This window comes from Salvelinus sp. IW2-2015, linkage group LG22 (assembly GCF_002910315.2).
Source record: "Salvelinus sp. IW2-2015 linkage group LG22, ASM291031v2, whole genome shotgun sequence".
Classification (NCBI taxonomy): domain Eukaryota; kingdom Metazoa; phylum Chordata; class Actinopteri; order Salmoniformes; family Salmonidae; genus Salvelinus; species Salvelinus sp. IW2-2015.
Window position 1 is genome coordinate 5,904,750 of NC_036862.1, and position 14,094 is coordinate 5,918,843.

General features: G+C 42.8%; 1 pseudogene; it reads left to right on the forward strand.

Moving 5' to 3' along the window:
* LOC111982625 (putative lipid scramblase CLPTM1) overlaps positions 1–11,116 on the forward strand; it is a 29,235-nt pseudogene extending 18,119 nt beyond the window's left edge.
* The last annotated feature ends 2,978 nt before the right edge of the window (positions 11,117–14,094 follow it).

Sequence of the window (14,094 nt, forward strand, 5' to 3'; positions counted from 1 at the left end):
TCCAAGAGCTCTTGTTCGACCTCAGATCAAGCTAGACACCCCATTCCACCTCCCACTGCCTGTTGACATCTAGTGGAAGGCGTATGAAGTGCATATATATCCATAGATTTCAAGCAAATGAATAGGAAGGCCCTGGAACAGAGCCTCGATTTCAGATTTTTCACTTCCTGACAGGAAGTTTGCTGCAAAATGAGTTCTGTTTTACTCACAGATATAATTCAAACGGTTTTAGARACTTGAGTGTTTTCTATCCAATAGTAATAATACTATGCATATTGTACGATCTAGAATAGAGTACGAGGCCGTTTAAATTGGGCACGATTTCTTCCCAATGTGAAAATAGCGCCCCCTACACACTAACAGGTTAACTGCCTATTAGAAGACCACTTTTAGATTATATATATTCTACGGTGTGGTAGAATGTTGTTTCTATACTCGTCTCTCTGTCTGTGTGTGTGTGTCAGACATCCAGTTCTGGAACAGCAGGCAGTCTATGGAGGGTCTCTCTGTGCGCTCCATCATCTTTGGGGTGTTCCAGTCCCTGGTGGTGCTGCTTTACATCCTGGACAATGAGACCAACTTCGTGGTGCAGGTCAGTGGGTTTTTTATTTATTTCAAAAAGGATTAAATAAAGACTTGTCACCAGATCCTTTGTAATGTCACTCATAACGGCAGGCTCTGTACGCATGTCATTCATGACCATTGTACTATAGCAGAGTGGTCCCTTTACTAATCCCTATCTTGTGTCCCATAACATCCAGGTCAGCGTGTTCATCGGCCTGCTCATCGACTTCTGGAAGATCACCAAGGTCATGGACGTCAAGGTGAGATGGAGGACGGGTATTTCAATGTGTTTGGTTGCACAAATGAATCCCTGTTAGCTCATCCGGATGTGTCTCCTCCCCAGTTGGACAGAGAGAACAAATTGTTCGGGATCCTCCCACGCTTATCAATAAAAGACAAGTCAACRTACGTGCAGTCCTCCACCAAAGTCTTCGACGACGTAAGGAAACGCGGCACCACATACTATCTTTATTTACCGCTCGCATGGAAAATCTTGTACTGATGGTTTTTGTCCTGTCCTCTTCCCTCTGCGCAGATGGCCTTCAAGTACCTGTCATGGCTGCTCTACCCTCTGTTCGGGTGCTATGCCGTTTACAGTGTGTTGTACCAAGAGCACAAAGGCTGGTACTCATTCGTACTGGGCATGCTCTATGGCTTCTTGTTAACCTTTGGTGAGTCACTGGTGGTCATTGTTCAGAAGTGTGATATATTTTGTATGATTTTTATCAGGAATTCCTAGTTTTCTGGTCTTGGAAAATCATCCTTTCCGCTCTCCTTTTCTATGCTGTGATGATCACATYGCTAAATATCTGTTGCGCAGTCCAGGACAAGTGGCAGTCTATGCCGTCTTAATCCTCATTTACATAGTCTAATCCTTATTGACAGTCTGTCCTAGCAGCCAGTCTAGCTTTATTGATAGTCTGTCCATGTCATTCTCTCCTAAATGACTTTTTAAAATTAATTGACATTCTAAGCGATATTCTACCCTAAATGATGTGTTGTCGATGTGTTGTCGTGTCTGCTTTGTGATTGGCTCAGGTTTCATCACGATGACGCCACAGCTGTTCATCAACTATAAGATGAAGTCTGTGGCCCACCTCCCATGGAGGATGCTCACCTACAAGGCACTGAACACCTTCATCGATGACCTGTTCGCCTTTGTCATCAAGATGCCCATGATGTACAGGATAGGATGTCTCAGAGACGGTGCGTTATCACTCACTGCCCTCCAAACACACACATTTCATACACTTAGTACAGTCCATTCCGATTCTTAACAATGACTATTAATATCAATGACATTGATATAAAAAAAAAACTAGATCCCTTAGGTGTTTTAACGGTACACGTTTTCCTACCGAACCGTTCGGCACGGGGACCGCTGTTCGGGCCGCACCGTGGGCCCAAAAGAATGGATTTTAAAAATGATGTACAACATCAAAGCACTAGGCCTGTAGGGAAGGGGGGATACCTAGTCAGTTGTACAACTGAATGCATTCAACTGAAATGTGTCTACCGCATTTAACCCCACCCCTCTGGATCAGAGAGGTGCAGGGGKGTCCTGCCTTCATCGACATCCACGTCATCGGCTGTAGGCTATGCATACGCGCCGTTGTATGCCTCTTGAGTACACCGGCGCTGAAAAAGAATAAATAATTCAGGCTGTTTTGTTAAAACGAATACAGTGGTTCATCATTTAAAAAGTTGTATTATAGTGAGCGGTATGCTGGGACACGTGTCAGTGAGTGGCATTGTTTGCCGTTAATGCTCATTTGAACCACCACAGGGCGTCTTGGAGCATATCTACGCCATCTAGTCTTTTTGTCATTCTTTTATTAATGAAAACACAAAGATGCTGATGAACAAATACTGTATACTACTTTCTATTGGATGTACAGTATATACTGTACATCATGCCCTATTATAAGGTGGCTTTGATTATTATGTGGATTATAATACATTTTGTAGGGGGTTGATGCATTTTCATTAGGGAAAATCAGGTCTGTGATATTGAGTTAGACATTTCAAACTTTAGTCTTGTCAGGTGAACTGTTATCTTTTGGTCTGATCATTTCGTTCAAGCATTTTATTTCTAAAAATAAGTTAAAAAGGAGCCTTGGATAATTAAACAATAAATGAACTGCAACATGTTGGCTAAAGCAATTGCAATCACGGTGGAATGCGACKTTTTACTGGGCTGTACTATTATTGTATTTGTTTGTGTTCCAAATGGTCTGAATTTAAGTTAATGAATTTCCTGCTACCAATCGGCAGATATCTTWATTCTTATTAGCCAATGCMCATCACGTGATTGRGGTCCTTCTCACAGGCATCGAAGCTTTGAGTGAGGCCACAAGACAGACGGATGCATCGGAGCACGTCCTTATTTAATTTGGAGGCTCAAAATGCAATTGGCGGGAAAACACCCTTCTCAAAAGTGCACCGCAAATATGACAGGGATGAAAATATCCTTCAGAAATAGGGAAGACACAAARACTCATCAACAAGCATGGGTTGTTTAATATTAGAACAATTGTCTTTGGYTGCTAGACAACAAAAGAAAGTTGAGAACATGAGAGAAATAAATACTGACTTCAATTGCATWWGAGGAAGTGTTTATAAAAGAATCCCCTTAACATTCCTATGGTCAGAACGTGGCAAGACATGCCTCATAAAATGACAAACGACTGTTTTAAACAATTGCGTTTATGGTTAAATAGTCTAAAGCTGTGTTCGAATACCCATACTAATATACTACATACTAAACTCAGCAAAAAAAGAAACGTCCCTTTTCATGACCCTGTCTTTCAAAGATAATTCGTAAAAATCCAAATTTCTTCATTGTAAACGGTTTAAACACTGTTTATCATGCTTGTTCAATGAACCATAAACAATTAATGAACATGCACCTGTGGAACGGTCGTTAAGACACTAACAGCTTACAGAGGGTAGGCAATTAAGGTCACAGTTGTGAAAACTTAGGACACTAAAGAGGCCTTTCTACTGACTCTGGAAAAACACCAAAAGAAAGATGCCCAGGGTCCCTGCTCATCTGCGTGAGCGGGGCCTTAGGCATGCGGACTGGAGATGTGGCCTGGGCAATAAATTGCGATGTCCGTACTGTGAGACGCCTAAGACAGCGCTACATGGAGACAGGACTGACAGCTGATCGTCCTCGCAGTTGCAGGCAACGTGTAACAACACCTACACAGGATCGGTACATCCGAACATCACACCTGCGGGACAGGTACAGGATGGCAACAACTGCCCGAGTTACACCAGGAACGCACAATCCCTCCATCAGTGCTCAGACTGTCCGCAATAGGCTGAGAGAGGCTGGACTGAAGGCTTGTAGGCCTGTTGTAAGGCAGGTCCTCACCAGACATCACCGTTGCCTATGGGCACAAACCCACCGTCGCTGGACCAGACAGGACTGGCAAAAAGTGCTCTTCGCGTTTTGTCTCGACATCTGGGAAATTTTGGCATACTAGCTATATCCATACTATGACCAATAAGCATACTATATACTCAATTCATGTCACAAATAGTGCGGTCGTATGATTATTCTAAGACGGCTCCGATGGCAAGGTGGGTGTTGCAGTGTGCGACAGGCACTAGCCTTTCTCTATCAGAATGAAAGGTGACTCAAGTATGTCGACAGAATCAAGCCATTAGACAATAATGTTCCTACATTATATTTGTCTAACATGACTGGCGTTGGCCTATTGTGGCAGACCAGGTGGTTTGGTCAAGACGTTTACACAGATCAGACACGGACAGAGTAGGATTAGCTCGGTTTAAAGGGTGTTTATTTAAATAATAAATCAAAAGGATAGGTCTCCCCCATGAGACCCTCTCCGGGATACCGTCTTCTGGGCTCCGGGTCTGGCTGTATCCTGTCGGGCACAAAAACTGAACTCCCTCATTTTACCTCAGGCACCGTCTCCAACTATACGGAAGTCACCTTTCTTCCCCCAGTCCCTTTGTGTGCTGCCCTTCTGGCAGCTTTATGGGACTCGTACAGTTGGTGAGCAATCATCCAACCACATTCAGCCCCAATTAGTCCTGGCTGGCGAGCCCGTCGATACCTGGCACGTCCAGCAGAGGGAGCCATCGCCTCGTGGTGTAGACTCTGTCTGCCACCAGGCCTCGACGAGTTTCCCCGTGGTGGCTGACCTGTTGTACGCCACACTATATATATGTAATTAAAAGTCTCWTTAAAGTTTGGCTACATTCTCAGGCGCCTTATGTCAGCATCGGTCCGGACAGGTTGTAGCCAATAAGCATAGCCTATCACCTACACTTTAACATGTACGCTAATTATTTATATACATTTACAAACACTTGTGTTTTTCTTAAGAATAGCTGTTTTTTTTGTTTTTTTCCTTCGGTTTTCAAATCAATTTAATTGGCTATTTTGGTTAATGTCTTTGGTGCACTGGCAGATTGGGCAGCTATTAAAGGCCGAATGGCCATGACCCTAAACTCATGAATTTCCAGGCCTGGCTATACATACATTTTTAGTCCCTAAAAATAGAACTCAACTCAGCAAGTCTATTGTCCTGCTGATGGCCCATCAAGGTTGGATGGCTTATTTTGTATCCCAATAATAGGTTAGGCTGCCGACTGATTTACACCTGGTCCRCAGATGAGGCATTGCCAGCTGTGAACTTTACAGCATGCTTCAGACAACCCAGGTGAATGTGACTTTACATCAAATGTTGCAATGGTAAAACATTTGATAACTAAATTTAGCCTGACACGATCACTTTGCTTACTCTTAATTCTTGCCTTTATATGTTGGCATGCATAACCTTATTTAACCTATTCTGATATGTTGATCGGCATTGCACTGAATCGTACAGTATTATGCCGGTTGAGAGGAATTTTGATCATATTACCGTTATATCAACACACTCCTAACTCCCGTTCAACAACTCTCTAAATCGCTTTTGTATGCGCTCCAAGTGGATAACTTGAAATAACGTAGGTTGATTTAAATAATCAAAAGCAAAATGTGATTTTTTTTTGCCTAGTGGTATTTTAGGCATTTGTCAATTAGGCCTGATGTAAAATCATTGTCGAGAGAGTTTTGCATGTAGGTGTAGATTATTTATGGGTTGATAATTCAATGGAAAGAAGTAGAGGTTGCTTAACCAAGGTGAGCTGAGGTGTGACCTAAAAATGTGTTAACATCATTGGAAAGGAGAAGGCGCAACGCTCACTGACCATGACAAATTATTAGTTTTATTAAGCAAGTTTAAAATATTGACGTTTCTGCCTTCAGTGGATAATCACAAAGCGAATGGACAAGTTTATATAGGGCAGGGGTGCTCAACTCTTACCCTACGAGGTTCGAAGCCTGCTGGTTTTCTGTTTTACCTGATAATTAATTAATTGCACACACCTGGTGTTCCAGGTTCAAAATCAGTCCCTGATTAGAGGGGAACAATGAAAAAATGCAGTGGAACTGGCTCTGAGGTCCAGATTTGAGATTGGAGGATCTAGGCCATGGGGAAGACATTTAGGTATAACTCTTCAGCTGGTGGTGCTCACGAGAGATGTGTGGTAGACCATACAGGTTGGTACTCAGGGTGTTGTGTACTATGGTCAATGTCTCCACCTAGTGATGAAATACAGAAGTGGAACCAGTAAAAACAATTGGGAAACTTGGCAAGCTTTTTTCAACTACAGTAGGTGAAATTGATATACAACCATTAGTATATCATTCATGTTTATGTTAGTACTGCTTATGAGGTGTCTGTCGACAACTAGGTGGAACTCTTATGACTGGTGAGGCTTCACACATAGCAAGATACGGCATTAAAACTAAACAGGACCTACTCTTAGGCCTACAGCTCGATGGTGGTTATACAAGGATACTATACTAACCCTACTAATGATAATGACATTACTTATTATAATGATGATCATAATAATTGTAATAATAACAATAAGGAGATGGGGGGGAAATGAGGGTAGAGGAGCGAGAGCTGCTTGCAGATTGTGACAAACGTCGTGTTGGCTTACAACATTATTTTTCTGCCTGTTTTGGAACAGTGTACACAACACTTTGTAAATAAGTAATACCAGAGAGTCTTCTTACAAAAAAAGCTTTTATTACAGCATAGCAAAGATTAAAAACAGACATTTGTGAAATTGCTTTAGCCGACCTTTTTGCAGTTATGTGAGGCTTGGTGCTCACGGAATCAGTAGGCTAATAAACACTCAAACGGGCAACAAAAGCAGCATATGTCTTATTCCTGTTGATTTACACTACATGACCAAGTATGTGGACACCTGCTCGTCAAACATCTCATTCCAAAATCATGGGTATTAATATGGTGTTGGTCCCCCCTTTGCTGCTATAACAGCCTCCACTCTTCTGGGAAGGCTTTCCACTAGATGTTGGAACATTGCTGCGGGTTCTTGCTTCCATTCAGCCATGAGCATTAGTGAGGTCGGGCAACTGATGTTGGGCGATTAGAACTAGCTTGCAGTCGGCTTTCCAATTCATCCCGAAGGTGTTTGGAGTTAAGGTCAGGGCTCTGTGCAGGCCAGTCAATTTCATCCACATCGCTCTCGACAAACCATTTCTGTATGGACCTCGCTTTGTTCTTGGGAGCAACAGGTCTGAAAGACATTCCTGCAGTCAGCATGCCAATTGCACACTCCCTCAAACTGTGGTGTGTGACAAAACGTCACATTTTTAGTGGCCTTTTGATATGCCACACCTGTAAGGTGGATGGATTATCTTGACCAAGGAGAAATGCTCACTAATAGGGATGTAAACACATTTGTCCAACATTTGATAAATAAGCTTTTTGTACGTATGGAACATTTTCATGGATCTTTTATTTCAACTCGTGAAACATGGGCMCAATTACTATACATTTTGAGGTTTATATTTTTATTCCGTGTAATTAAGTGTTTCCTGTATCCTCAATTTTCGCCACTATGCACATAGCAACATATAGGGAAAGTTGACAATTCAATGGTTTACTGAAGGTTGTTTCAGAACCGTGGACAGCTATATTTTTCAGCATAGGGCCGAGTGATTCACTTGTTTGTGGCTTTCGTTCAAAACAAGTTATACTATAAAGCAGGGTTAAAGTCATTCTTTCTGATCGTATTTAGCATACCCAGTCTTTAGTTTGAATTATGCGGATTATAATAAATTGTCATTTTTTAGGGGTTGATGCATTTTTCTTTAGGGTAATTCAGGTCTGTGATATTAAGTTAAATGTAAAACTTTAGAGGACTTAAAGGAAAGGGGGATACCTAGTCAGTTGTACAACTGAAATGTGTCATCCGCATTTAACACAACTAAGCCTCGAATACATTGCGAGTTTGGCCATTAGGCTACACTTTACAATATGACTTAACTCTGACTGACCGCAGAATCTATCTGTGGTCTAAACTGTGGCACAAATTGGTATTTTTCACACCTAGCCGAGCTGTTAGACTGATCCTTGTAAATGAATGGAGGTGTAAATGTTTCTGTCAGTTGGCGGGTTGTCCCACATTACAACTCCTAACACGAATCTGATCATTAATTATGAATAGGATTTAATTTGTTTGCATTCTTTATTGTAACCACAATATAAAAAAWTTATTTAACACATACACGAGCAGATTAACTTAGTCAAAACATTTATTTATTAGAGACTATCAGAAAGAATGTCTGTACTTATTTATTTTGATTCAAAGGTACAAATGAGTGAGTCACTCAGCTTTATGCTGCAAAATAGCCTACTAAATAGGCCGAGCCTAAAGTAATACATTCAATTGAGCGGCAGGTAGCCTAGTGGTTAGAGCGTTGGACTAGTAACCGAAAGGTTGCTAGATCGAATCCCCGAGCTGACAAGGTAAAAATCTGTYGTTCTGCCCCTGAACAAGGCAGTTAACCCACTAAAGCTGAGGTTGTCAATGAATTTGCCAATGCACCATGTATTGCGCTTACTACAGATCAGGGATGGGCAACCCCAGTCCTCGAGGACTGGTGTCACACTTCCCTCCATTTCTATCAAACACAGCTGATTMAACTAATTGCATTCTAAACTGAAGATCATCATTAGTTGATTATTGGAGTCAGGTGTGTTAGCTGGGGCAAAAGTGTGGCCCAGAGGACTGGAGTTGCCCATCCCTGCTACAGAYGGACCTCCAAACCTACAGAGAGCTACTTAGAAACATTTCACCCCAAAAACATCTATTGGTATTTGTTTCATTAGTCTATTGTTGATCTAGTCCCACATTTTTTTGCATGTTAGCAATCACGYTTAAGATATAACTTTCAAAAATACAGCCGGTATGATGCGTTTACCTCCCTCGTGACAGCGAGAAGAGAGAAATTACGTTTTAAAGTTAATTTCCTGCAATTCTACACATTTTGCCATGGGGGTGGAAAGAAGATTTAGCCATTTTTATAACTCATTTCATGCTATTCTAGTAATTTTGCCATGCGGCGGAGAGAAAAAAATGGCAGTTTTACAGCTAATTTCCTGCAATTCTACACATTTTGCCATAGGGTTGAGGCAAATGTTTGCAGGTTTTAATATGCTAACTGATGGTCAGTGGGCCTCACCCCGGTCAGTAATTCGACCATGCTTACTACAAGTGTAGTTAGCTGGCCGCTAGACTAATTTCTGATGCACAACCACATTTTCAAATTTCACCTTGTGTATTCTATTATTCTAACTCTCAACAGTAAGTTGAGACCACGACTGAGTTGGTCCACGGGCCTACAAAATGGTCTGCGGGCCCATCCCTGGTTTACATGAAGGGGAGGAGACTAGGTTAAAGAAGGATTTTCAAGCCTTGAGACATGGATTGTGTAGCTGTGCCATTCAGAGGTGTGGGCAAGATACAGATTGAAATGCCTTTTGAACAGGTTATGGTAGCGGTGTCAAGAACTGCAGCGCTGCTGGGTTTGTCGTGCTCAACAGTTTCCTGTGTGTATCAAGAAATGTCCACCACCCAAAGGATATCCAGCCAACTTGACATAAACTGTGGGAAGCATTGGCGTCAACATGGGCCAGCATCTCTGTGGAACGCTTTCGACACCTTGTAGAGGCCATGCCCCGACGAATTAAGGCTGTTCTGAGGGCAAAAGGTGGGGTGCAACTCAGTATTAGGAAGGTGTCCTTAATGTTTTGTACACTCRGTGCACAATCTCTGAGCCATGTTTTACATATTGATATCACATGCATATTGCACTTTATTTTAGTGTTGAGTAATTGTTTTAATTTATGAAAATTCAACATGTTGGTACTCGTGATGGTGCTCTCTTCAGGCTTTATATGACTCATGATCCTACATGGAATCAGGAATAACAACGCAATTGTTACTACAGTAATTGTTAGCATTTATTTTTCCCGCTGTACCGAAACCGAACCGTGACCCCCGAAACAGCGATATGTACCAAACCGTGTGTTTTGGTGAACGTTACACCCCTGGTTCCCTGTAATAACTCTGTTTCCCTCCCACAGACGTAGTATTCTTTGTCTACCTGTACCAGCGCTGGATCTACAGGGTGGATCCCAACCGGATGAACGAATTTGGCACCAGCGGAGCGGAACCCACTGGAGTGGACCCTAACAAGGACAGCACAGCACAGGGGGAGRTCGCAGCCACTGGGGAGGTCGCAGCCACTGGGGAGGTCGCAGCCACTGGGGAGGTCGCAGCCACTGGGGAGGTCGCAGCCACTGGGGAGGTCGCAGCCACTGGGGAGGTCGCAGCCATAACAGAAAAAGCAAAGGATGAGAAGAAGAACGATTAACCACGACCAACTTATCCGCCTTTCTCGCCCTCGCTCCTGGGGTGAAGAGGACCTGTGGAAACCAGGCAGAGTGAAATGTCATTTGCCAGAGAAAAGGAGTCATTGTATTCTGTCATGGACACCGCTACAAATTTCAGTCTAACTCTCCCTCTTCTTTGTGTGGGGGATCTGCAGCGAATCGTAAATAATGTGGACTTCCTATTTTCTTTTCTTTTTTTTTTTAGTTCAAGTGAAGTAAAACAAATGTGATGTACTGTATTCTTTATATTTTGGGTAACAGTAATGATTTGGAGGCCAGGTTGTGAATGTGGGAGAACCAGTTGAGGGTGGAAAGTTGCAGTACATATCTCCGTATTTTCAGATCTTTGCGCTGTCTGTGGATTTCTTGTGATTTCTTTAAAAAAAAAAATCATTCCATGTGTGAAAGCAATGTGTCATGGTGGGGAAATTGGTGAGTAGTGCTGGAGGAAACCTGGAAGGGTCCAGAGCCAATTGTGACGTGAAGGGAGCCAAGATGGACGACCTGTCCAACACTTCCCAGGAAAGACAGTCTACCCTCCAGTTTAAACAAATGATCGATGTTCCAAACTTGAACAACAACAACAAAACCAGCCTTGTAGGTATTAATAGAAATATATTAATATTATTAATGATGGCTTGATTTCTGTTTTTCAGTCACTTGAATTTATTTTGTATGTTCTGAAACTACAGAATCTCGGGTTGTAATGTTAATAATACTGATGTCAAAATGTCTAGTAATAGCTGATTTAAGTATTTTTGCCTGGACTTATGATTTTTCAGTTGTTCTACTACATTCACACTCCAAGCAGGACCACCTTGACATACACTTGAGTCTGCAAAACATTAAGAACACCTAAGACATCAATGCCCTCAGAATAGCCTCAATTCTTCTGGGCATGGATACTACAAGGTGTCAAAAGCATTCAAAAGGGGTGCTGACTCCAATGCATCCCACAGTTGTCAAGTTGGCTGGATGTCCTTTGGGTTGTGGACCATTCTTGATACACACGGAAAACTTGAGCGTGAAAAACCCAGCAGCGTTGCAGTTCTTGACACAAACTKGTGCGGCTGGCACCTGCTACCATAACCTGTTCAAAGGCACATATCTTTTGTCTTGCCCCTTTACCTTCTGAATGGCACACATGCGCAATCCATGGCAAGGCTTAAAAATCCTTGAACGGTTATCAAAACGTCATGCCAGGGTAAGCCTACGCTATACATCAGCCCTTTTTCGCCMCAATTTCGATCTTGTCTCATCGTTGCAACTCCCCAACGGGCTCGGTAGAGGCGAAGGTCGAGTCATGCGTCCTCCGAAATAAGGCCCGCCAAACCGCACTTAACACCTGCACCAATGTATTGGAGGAAACACTKTTCAACTGACGACCAGCGTCAGCCTGCAGGCGACAAGGAGTCGCTGGAGCACAATGAGCCAAGTAAAGCCCCCCCCGGCCAAACTAGAGGTCGACTGATAATTAGAGGCATGGTGGGTTAATTAGGGTCCGATTTCAAGTTTTCATAACAATCGGTAATCGGCCTTTTTGGACACYGATTATGGTCGATTACATTGCAATCCACGAGGAGACTGTGTGGCAGGCTGACCACATGTTACGCGAGTGTGGCTGCAAGGAGCCAAGGTAAGTTGCTAGAAAGTTGCTAGAAAAACAATCAATCTTAACATAATCACTAGTTAACTACACATGGTTGATGATATTATTAGGTTAACTAGCTTGACCTGCGTTGCATATAATCAATGCGGTGCCTGTTAATTTCTCATCGAATCACAGCCTACTTCAACTTCGCTAAACAAGTGATGATTTATCGAAAGCRCATTYACWAAAAAARCACAATCGTTGCACAAATGTCCCTAACCATAGACATCAATGCCTTTCTTAAAATCAATACACAGAAGTATACATTTTTTAAACCTGCATATTTRGTTAAAAGAAATGCATGTTAGCAGGMAATATTAACTAGAGAAATTGTCACTTCTCGAGTTCAGTGCAAGCAGAGTCAGGGTATATGCAGCAGTTTGGGCCGCCTGGCTCGTTGCGAACTGTGTGAAGACCATTTCTTCCTAACAGACCGTAAATAATTTKCCAGAATTATGATGTAACATTGAAGGTTGTGCAATGCAACAGCAATATTTAGACTTAGGGATGCCACCCGTTCTATAAAATACAGAACAGTTCCGTATTTCCCTGAAAGAATAAAAGTTTTTTTKKGAAATTATAGTTTCYGGATTTGACCATATTAATGACCAAGGGCTCATATTTCTGTGTGTTTATTATATTACAATTAAGTCTATGATTTGATAGAGCACTCTGACTGAGCGGTGGTAGGCAGCAGCAGGGTCGTAAGCATTTATTCAAACAGCACTTTACTGCATTTGCCAGCAGCTCTTAGCAACGCTTGATGCACAGCACTGTTTATGACTTCAACCCTATTAACTCCCGAGATTAGGCTAGCAATACTAAAGTGCCTATAAGAACATCCAATAGTCAAAGGTATATGAAATTCAAATGGTATAGAGAGAAATAGTCGACGCGTCATAATTCCTATAATAATGATAACCTAAAACGTCTTAACTGGGAATATTGAAGACTCAAGGTAAAGAGGCTTTCATATGGTCCCGTTCTGAGCAAGGAACTTAAACATGAAAGTTTATGTTTATGTTTTCTGCTGCTAAAGCAATTTCTTACGACTCTTAAATTCCCAGCATCTGCTCTCACCTAGGACAGCTTTTTTGCCACTTTCTCCTCTGAATCCTCTCCCTACCCTCCCTCTTGTGTGAATTCGTCACTTTTGAAAGAGGATGACGACTTATCCGATCCTCGTTTGCTGAAGTCAACGACACGTGGTTCCTGCTCAACTGCCTACCCTGTGCTTGACCTCTTCTCCGCTCTCTCTCGCAGATGAACTCGCGTCTTGTTGACGGACGGCCGCCAACAACCTGCGCCGCTTGACCCTACTCCTCCTTCTTCTCAGAGCATTTCCGGAGACCTTCTCTTACTCCCTCGGCTCATCAACTCATCCTTGACGCTGGCTACGTCCTTCCGTCTTTCAAGAGAGGCGAGAGTTGCACCCCTTCTGAAAAACTAACTCGATCCTCCGATGGTAACAACTAAGACCAGTATTTGCTTTCTTTCTTTTCTCTCAAAACTCCTTGAACGTCGCCGTCCTTGGTCCAGCATCTCTGCTATCTCTCTCAGATGACCTTTCTATGATCCAAATCAGCTTCAGTTCAAGACTAGTCTTCAACTGAGACGCTCTTCCTGTGTCAACGGAGGCGCTCCGCACTGCTAAGCTAACTCTCTCTCTCTCTTTTTGCTTTTTTTTCTCTTTTCCTATGACATATCGGGTGCTGCCTTTGTACTGTGGAACATTCAGATCCTCCTCCACCCTCTCGAGCTTGGGCATCTCCGTCGCGGCCCACGCTTGGGATTGCGTTCCTATGAAGGTCGTCTCCTACCCAGTGGCGTGGCGGGATACTGTGTCCGCACACAGGCTGCCACCTGCGTTCCCCCAGGTGTTGTTCTAGGCCTCTCCTATTCTCAGCTATACACAAGTCACTTGGCTCTGTCAATATCCTCACATGGTCATCTCCTATATTGTATGCAGACGACAACGAAATTTAATCTTCTCCTTTCCCCTCTGATAACCAGGTGGTGAATCGCATCTTGCATGTCTGGCAGACATTATCAGTGTGGATTGATGGATTCACCACCTCAAGC